The sequence below is a fragment of the Lupinus angustifolius genome, chromosome LG11 (assembly GCF_001865875.1).
Source record: "Lupinus angustifolius cultivar Tanjil chromosome LG11, LupAngTanjil_v1.0, whole genome shotgun sequence".
NCBI lineage: Eukaryota > Viridiplantae > Streptophyta > Magnoliopsida > Fabales > Fabaceae > Lupinus > Lupinus angustifolius.
In genome coordinates, this window is record NC_032019.1 from 19,471,945 (window position 1) to 19,481,031 (window position 9,087).

Below are 9,087 nucleotides of genomic sequence, written 5' to 3' on the forward strand. Positions count from 1 at the left end.
TTCCCTTACCCCAAACAGCCACAAAACCTATAAACTAAGACCTTTCACCCAAATCCCTCCAACCCTACAACATCCTCCCAAACGGAGGCCATGACCCCATAACCAATACCCAAATTCAAGCCTACATAACCCTCTAAACCAAACCTAAATCTTACCAAAAACCCCAACTTTTGTACCCAACCGAATTCACTCATTAACAAGTTTAAGTTCAAGCTAAAACGATTCTTAAATCAAAGGCAACCTCTTGAGGTTTTCATCATTCTCCTTGTCACACGTCAATGCAACTAGTCTAATGGGTTAAGTCGTGTTGTCTCATAAAGTATGGACAAGTCACATGCATTCAAAATAATACAAAGAAACATATTTTCATTAGAACTGGCCTAATATATAGCAAATGCAGTTTTGTTATCCAACTAATTTGTGTTTTTTTATTGGGTTATGGTGTTGTTGGATTAGAAAGAGGTATAGTACCTAAAAATCTAAAATAGAAAAGCTGTGGGTAATTCTACTTATAGCTACAATATAGCTTTAAATATAGGGTGGGAAGCATTCATGTGAGGCAACTCAGTTTGTGACTTGTGTTAGTTGTGTATGATCTACAAATTCTTTGCAAGAAATAATAAGGTTATTTACTTAGAAGCCTGTTTGCATTCTTTTTTTTTTCTTTTCAAATTTGATTTCAACATTCTCTATTTAAGACCCAAAATGTACCAAAACATGCACTAAAATATGGTTGCATTCCATTTTAGTGAAAAATATGTATACACTGACAGTTTGTGAGTTTTATATTGTGATTGCATCATCCATCATTCATATTTAATCATTATTGACTACTTTTCAAAAAAGTAATACAAATGAATGTTGGACGATGTAGTGAGGTAGGGGAGGAATTGATCTTTTTAACGCATATTTAGTTGTACCGGCATGGCCCCATTGATTTATTTTCGATCGGAGCATCAAGCAGGGCAACCCAGTTCTACTTGACGTGTATAAATTATACTAATAGTGTATAGATGTTACACTCTTTATTTTAATATATGGATGATATTTACAATGACAAGACTATCTTTACCTCTTCATGGATGTTAATAGGTTCATCTGTCCACATTTCTTCATTGGTGTTGATAGCAACATTCATCCTCTTTTATTTGGAAAAGTTTAGGAAAAGTTTGGGAAAAATTGATCTCTGTTTTTTTTGGAGTTGTGCTCATTAAATAAATATTCTGAAACTACACTAGGAATTCTTAGGACATGTTACAATCATTTACAACAAATTTACATGTATGAAGATAATACAGTTTAGTCCAAATAAATGCTAATAATAACATATTCCCATAGCCTAAGAAACATGTGCCAAATATGAAGTATATGTAACCACACCTCTAATTGGTATTGATTAATCAAACAAAAGCAATTGGCTAAAATGAAATTCATGCCTTTGTCTAGTCATAGCCTTGGTGAGCACTAGAAATGTGAGGAAGAAAGATAGCATGAGTGGCAAAGGCTTCTTCAATAGTCTCTATATGTTTAGTGAGTCAATGAAATATTGGGTTGATTGTAATTTTAATATCAATTGTAATGTCATCATATAAAAGTTCAGGATCAAATTGTAGAAAACAAGTTCCCCTAATAGTCTTTTAAACACCCAATTTTAGAATATTGTAAGGACATTGCATGATATTCGGCCTCTAGGATTACACCAACCCACAGTGGACCTAGGAGTGTATGGACAACTAAGACAATCAACATCCCTTTAGTTGTAACGATGTATTAAAGGTACGGGTGAGCATGACCCGACCCTAACTGCTCACTCGACTTGGCCTGATCATGAGACCCAAATAGGGTTGACTAACTATGAAGCATAAATATAGATATGTGTGTCGGGTACGATACATATCCAATATGTCGACACATATTTTTTCTAAAATATATGATACAATACATTTAGGGATTACAGGTATAAAATAATAAAATTATAAGTGTAAATCAAATGATTTAAAGTAGATAATATAAGGGAAATTGCAAATCATTATCCTCCAAAATTCCAAGGACAAAAACTAGAAAATATAGTAGAATAATTCAGAAAATTGATAAAATATATCATATCTTATCTTTTTTTTGTTGAAAACATATCAGATAGTATATCATCTTTATTTATTTTTTTAAATTTTTGGATATTATAGGGATAGATATCCTTCATGAATTTGAGCATATTTGTGTCGGATACGTATCCGACACCGACACGTGAGGGTGTTCAACGTATCTGTGCTTCAGAGGGGTTGAGTCTCATCGGGTCTAGGGTTGGGTATAAAAATTAGACCTAGTCAATATTTAGGGTTGGGTAGGGTGAAACATAACCCGACCTGGACTCGTCCTATGGTTACTTACTCATCATGTTTGTATGTCTCTATTCAATTATATACATAATCATGACATCTCTTTGATTGAAAATATATTGATTCTCTAATTTTTTCATCATATACATGATTAATAATATTTATATATATCATTTTATATTTCAAAATTACATATATAATTCTAATAAATAATATTTAGAAGACTTTATGTCAAAGAGGTATGCATTATATTTAATCGAGTCTAGGGTTGGGTCTAAGTTCATAGGTTGTCCCGATCGACATCTAGGGTCAAATTAGCTTCAGGTTCGAGTTCAAAAAATGACTCGATCAACATTTCGGGTAAGAGACAAATCTTACCCAACCTAACTCGGTTCATGCTTACCCCTAATTAAAGGTAAAGAATAACCTCACATAGGTGACCCAATAAGATAACAAATAATCCGACAAACTATAAAAGATGAGATTGTCGTGGGAAAGACATGAACAACTGAGTTGATGAACAATATATGAAATGCACGTATGCCAAACAACATGAGGTGATAATATATTATTGAGTGTATTTTCTTCTTTAAGAAAAATACCATTGGATTGGTAATGAGCTTCCAAGCCAAAATATATATTTTAGGTGTCCTAGGTCTTTCATGTGAAAATTGAAATTGAGAATATTTCGAAGCTTAGAAATCAAGGAAATATATGATCTAGTAATGATAATATTATACACATCAACCAAAATGAGAACAATCCCCATGAAGGATTTATGGAAAAAGAGAGAGTGATCATGTTAACTTTGTGTAAAAGAGAAGTCAAGTAGTATGCTATAAAATTTCTCAAACCAAGCACAAGGAGCTTGTTTAAGCCCATGCAAAGAACACTAAAGCTGTAAATATTAGGGAATCTTGAAATCACGCAGATGTAAACCTTGTATACCATACAAAATAATTACACATAATTTCACTCACATTTAGAGATGGCAATGAGTCTAGTTGGTCCGAGTAATGTATTAACCGGACTCGCCACGTTGCTTAATTTTTTGACCTAGACCCGCCTTAGGGTCTGCTATCCACGGGTCCTTGCGTACCCAACAGATCTGCGGGTATCCCAAATTAAAAAACATTAAAAATAACTTCATGTAATTTGTGTAATTGTGTATTCATTTACTACAATCTTATATGTTATTTAGGTAATTAATAAGAGAAAAAATTATAAAAATTATTTAAAGTTTTAAATTGACTATTTCAACGTTATGACGTTAAATTAATTTAATAACAATTGTTCAATTAACATAATATAATATTACACATATGAATTAACAATATAACATCACATCACTGTCTAACAATTAACATTACTGTTTAACAATATATCAATTATATTTACGAATTAACAATATAACATTATGAATTAACAATACATAGAGAGAATGATCCACATATTCCACATCTTAGCCATCAATTCTAGATAAATTTGATGGTATAAATCTACTCACTAATTCAAATCATTTGATTTCCTTAGAATTAGTGGCTAATATGTGAAGTTGTTTAAACTTACTCTTAGTAAGTGGATCTCCTCATATATATGAAAGAATAACAGGTATGGGTAGCTCATTGCCCGGACCTAAACTCATTTAACAGTGGATCTTAAAATCTCAGGTCTCCTTACCTATGGGTCCAAAAACACAGACCCAAATCTAACCCATTGCAGATATTTTTTATAGGTACCCACATATCTAGGTACCGTTCCTATCCCTACTCACATTGCGTACTTGTAAATCTTAGCTTAAGCACACCAAAGATGAATACTCTATATGAGGCATTAAAATAATTGTTTACTATTAAATAGAATACATGGAAACTCCACTTATGCAATGGAGTGGGCGAACTAAGGAAAATTATTTTAGATCATTGTCCCAAATCTAACTCAATATGAGAGACTAGAGTATTGTCATCCCAAATCATGGTTGTATATTGTCTTTACCCTTATAATTAATTTACTACATAACAAGGAATTGTCATAGATCCCATCTATGTAAGAATATTTGAGAATCATATCTCATTCATGCAATTGTTTACCTTAACTATATTTTAAATTTTGATTCCGGACAATAAAATAATTTAATTGTATTTTAAATTTTGGTTTCAGACAATAACGCACAAACCATCAAAGAACCATAAATAATAATAACTAAAAATATTTTGACATACTAACCCAAACAATCTTATAACGTGAAAATGACCAACTCGGTTAACGATAATAGACATAATGACTACCGTGATTCTACATTGTAAAAATTGGGAAGAAAAATAACAATTTAAATTATTTAGGATTAATTTATTAACACCAAATAACTTGAGTGAGTGAAATGAGTAGATGTAGTATAGAAAATTGATTTATGAAATATTTTTACCTTGATATCTCAAAATCAATACAATAATTAGATTCCAAAAAAAAAACTCATAATCATATCTTCAATTAAATAAAAAAAAGGAGGAATTTACTTGCTCCAAGAGTAAGTTTAAAAAACTTACTTCACATTTTAGTCGTCAATTCTAGTGAAATTCAATGGTTTGAATTAGTGGGTAGATCTAGACCATTAGATTTACATATAATTAATGGCTAAGATATGAAGTAAGTTTTAAACTTACACTTCGAGTAAGTGAATTTCTTTTTAATTTAGGAGCATTTTAATATATTTAGTGTCGCTACCCCACTTTCGTGGGCGCGACGGAAAGTATGTAAATAAATGCAATAGAGTCGCCATCAATGTTTTTAGAGGGAAAACATGAAAAACCAATTTTTGAAAATATGATTTGATTTGCTCAAAAATAGAAATTGAGTTCAGGGGTCAATTACAGATGAGGAAGGTATAAGGCACCTCACATCGTTCGTTATAAAAACAGTACCTAGATTAATAGTGTGGATATTAGTTCAAAATATTAATTTTATCTTCACATTGTTACACAAAAAGAAATACTCAAAAAATATTTTTATATTTTTTTCTTGCGCCTGTCAGGGAGATACATGCTCCTACGTATCCCTAGCTGCAATAAAGAAATCAAGACTACATAGTTAATTAGAAAATATTTGTTTAATCATTATTCTTTTATTTATTTATATATTTTTTTGAAATAGGATAAGATAATGTGACAGGGCACGAGTCTCATAGTTCACTATCCTCTCCATGACTGAATTAAATTGTTTTAAAAATGTCAAATTGAGATAACGCTATAAGGCACAAGTCTCATAGTGCACTACTTCTCATCGATTTGATTATGAAACTGTCAATTTAAGGTAACGCGACATGACACAAGTCCCATAGTGCACTACCTCGCATTGATTTAATTATGAAAATGTCAATTTAAGGTAACGCAATAGAGTATAAGTCCCATATTGTAGTACCTCTCATTGATTTAATTAAGTTATTTTGAGAATGTCAATTTATGGTAACACGACAAGGCACAAGTCCCATAGTGCACTACCCTTTGTTGATTTAATTTTGAAAATGTCAATTTAAAGTAACACAACAGAGCACAAGTCCCATAATGCACTACTTCTCATTGATTTAATTAAGTTATTTTGAGAATGTCAATTTAGGGTAACGCGACAGGGCACAAGTCCCATAGTGCACTACCCCTTATTGATTTAATTTTGAAAATGTCAATTTAAGGTAACGCGACAAAACACAAGTCCCATAATGCATTACCTCTCATTGATTCAATAAAGTTATTTTGAGAATGTCAATTTAAGATAATGCGACAGAGCACAAGTCCCATAGTGCACTACCCCTTGTAGATTTAATTTTGAAAATCTCAATTTAAGGTAACGCGACAGGACACAAGTCCTATAGTGCACTACCTCTCATTAGTTTAATTAAGAAAAATCATATTGCATGTCCATATATTTATCACATTATTGATTTATAAAAGAGAATAATAATAAAAAATAAATATAATAAATAAAAAATAAAATAAAAAAAGAGATATACTAAACTAATACAAAACAAAATAAATAATAAATAAAAAGAAAAACTAAAACAATAACCAATAAACATAAATAAAAAAGGGAAATTTAGGGATTTTAGGGCTAGGGTTTTGAAATTGATTTGGAAACTTGGGGTGAAATTGATTTGGTGGTTTAGGGTCAAATTAATTTGGTGATTAGGGTTTGAAATTAAACCGGGATTAGGTTGAAAATAAATCAATTCGGGATTAGGTTTCAAAATGAATTGAGATTTGAGTTTCTAAAATCAATTTGGGGTTAGGGTTAAATTAAATTGTAATTTAGGGTTTAGGGTTAAATTAAATTGGAATTTAGGGTTAGGGGTTATCATGGAGGTAACCCTTGTCTAGAAAGGGCTACTAGAATGTTGCAACTGCCGCCAGCGGTGCAACCACCAACAACGGCGGCTTAACCGTGAGTTGTAGCCACGGGTGACGGTTTGTCACCCCTGGACAGTACAGTCCAGCCGGCTGTGACGCTGGAGACGTGCAGCCCTCCCTGGTCATCGTCCGATAGACTATGGCAGCGATGGTGCACCGTTGCTCCTTGTTTCTTGACAATAAACAAAAATAAATATTAACAACATAAGTAAGATGATAAAACAATAAGAAAATAAACCTTAAAGAATGTGTAGAAGAAGAACAAGGAAATCTTTTGGGTGTTTTCTCTTCTCCTACTCTCTCTATCTTTTTTTCAAAATAAGTGTTGCCTCCTTTTTCAATTTTCTGATTAAGATTCTCTTAGTTTCTAAGTTAGGCTTATATAAGGGGGTGGAGAATTAGGATTTCTGGTTGGCCAAAGAGGCCCAACTCACTTTCAAAAAAATTTACCTCTTTATCCTCACTTCAAAAATGATTTTACTTATCAATTAAATTACTCCCGGTCAAAATTGGGTGTTTACAATTGCCCCTTTTTACTTGCTTTTCATTAGATAACATGAGCGACGAGTGTCTAAAGTTATTATGGTGAAAAGGAAGTAAAGATAAAAAAGACCAAATTTTGACTAGGGAATAACACACAGAGGAAAAAGCTTCAAGCTCAAGCACACAACATGCGCTTGAGGTTAGTGGGTAAAGAGCTCACGAGTCCAAAGGTTGACCAAAAGAGACCACTAAGGGGTCAAAGCACAATCACGCGACCCCTGAGGGCTCAGGGGGCAAAAGGTAGAGCAGACTATTGAGGGGTCAAAGCATGATCACGTGACCGCTAATGGTTCGGAGTGCAAAAGGATATAAGAGACCACTAAGGGGTCAAAGCACAATAACGCGACCAATGATGGGTCATTGTGCAAATAGATAAAAGAGACCACTGAGGGGTCGAAGCACAATCATGCGACCGTTGAGGGGCCGAAGTGCAAAAGGATAAAAGAGACCACTGTGGGGTCAAATCACGATCACACGACTGCTGAGGAGTCGGGGTGCGACATGATAAAAGAGACCACTGAGGGGTCATATCACGATCACGCGACCGCTGAGAGGTCGGGGTGAAAATGGATCAAGGAGACCACTAAGGGGTCGAAGCACAATCACACGACCACTGAGGGTCGGGGTGCAAAAGGATAAAAGAGACCACTGAGGGGTCGAAGCATAATCACACGACCGTTGAGGAGTCGGGGTGCAAAAGGATAAAATAGACCACTGAGGGGTTAAAGAACGATCACGCGACCGCTGAGGGGTCAGGGTACAAATGGATAAAAGAGACCGTTGAGGGGTCGAAGCACAATCACGCAACCGCTGATGGGTCGAGGTGCAAGAGGATAAAAGAGATCACTGAGGGATCAAAGCACAATCACGTGACCGTTGAGGGGTCTGGTGCAAATGGATAAAAGAGACCACTGAGGGGTCAAAGCACGATGACGCGACCGTTGAGGGGTCGAGGTGCAACATGATAAAAGAGACCACTAAGGGGTCATATCACGATCACGCGACTGCTGAGGGTTTGGTGTGCAAATGGATAAAAGAGACCATTAAGAGGTCAAAGCATAATCACGCGACTGTTGAGGGGTCGGGGTGCAAAAGGATAAAAGAGACCACCGAGGGGTCAAAGCACGATCACGCAACCTTTGACCGGTCGGGATGCAAATGGATAAAAGAGATCATTGAGGGGTTGAAGCACAATCACGCAACCGCTGAGGGGCCCGGGATCAAAAGGATAAAAGAGACCAATGAAAGGTCAAAGCACAATCACGCGACCATTGAGGGGTCGAGGTGCAAAAGGATAAAATATATCACTGAGGGGTCGAAGCACAATCACGCGACCGCTGAGGGTCAGGGTGAAAAAGGATAAAAGAGACCACTGAGGGGTCGGAGTGCAAAAGGATAAAAGGAACCACTGATGGGTCAAAGCAAAATCACGTGAGCTCTGAGGGATTGGGGTACAAATGGATAAAAGAGACCATTGAGGGGTCGAAGCACAATCAGACAACTGCTGATGGATCGGGGTGCAAGAGGAATCACGAGAACACATGAACAACAATGGACCCTGGATCAAAACTTAGAAGGATATTTCGAGTCAATACTTCGGCTGTGAATGCATATGATAGTGTAGATGTTAATGATGCATGAGCAATACAAAGATGTCTATGATAATGTATGTACTATAACTTAATTGTCATTATGAAGTTTGACTCGAAACCATAACGCTTTCTTGGTAAGCAACAACTAATCCAATCAGAACCTGTCACGCTTTCATTCCTCCTTTTCACAAATTAACGGATCTATTTTGGGTGACCCCC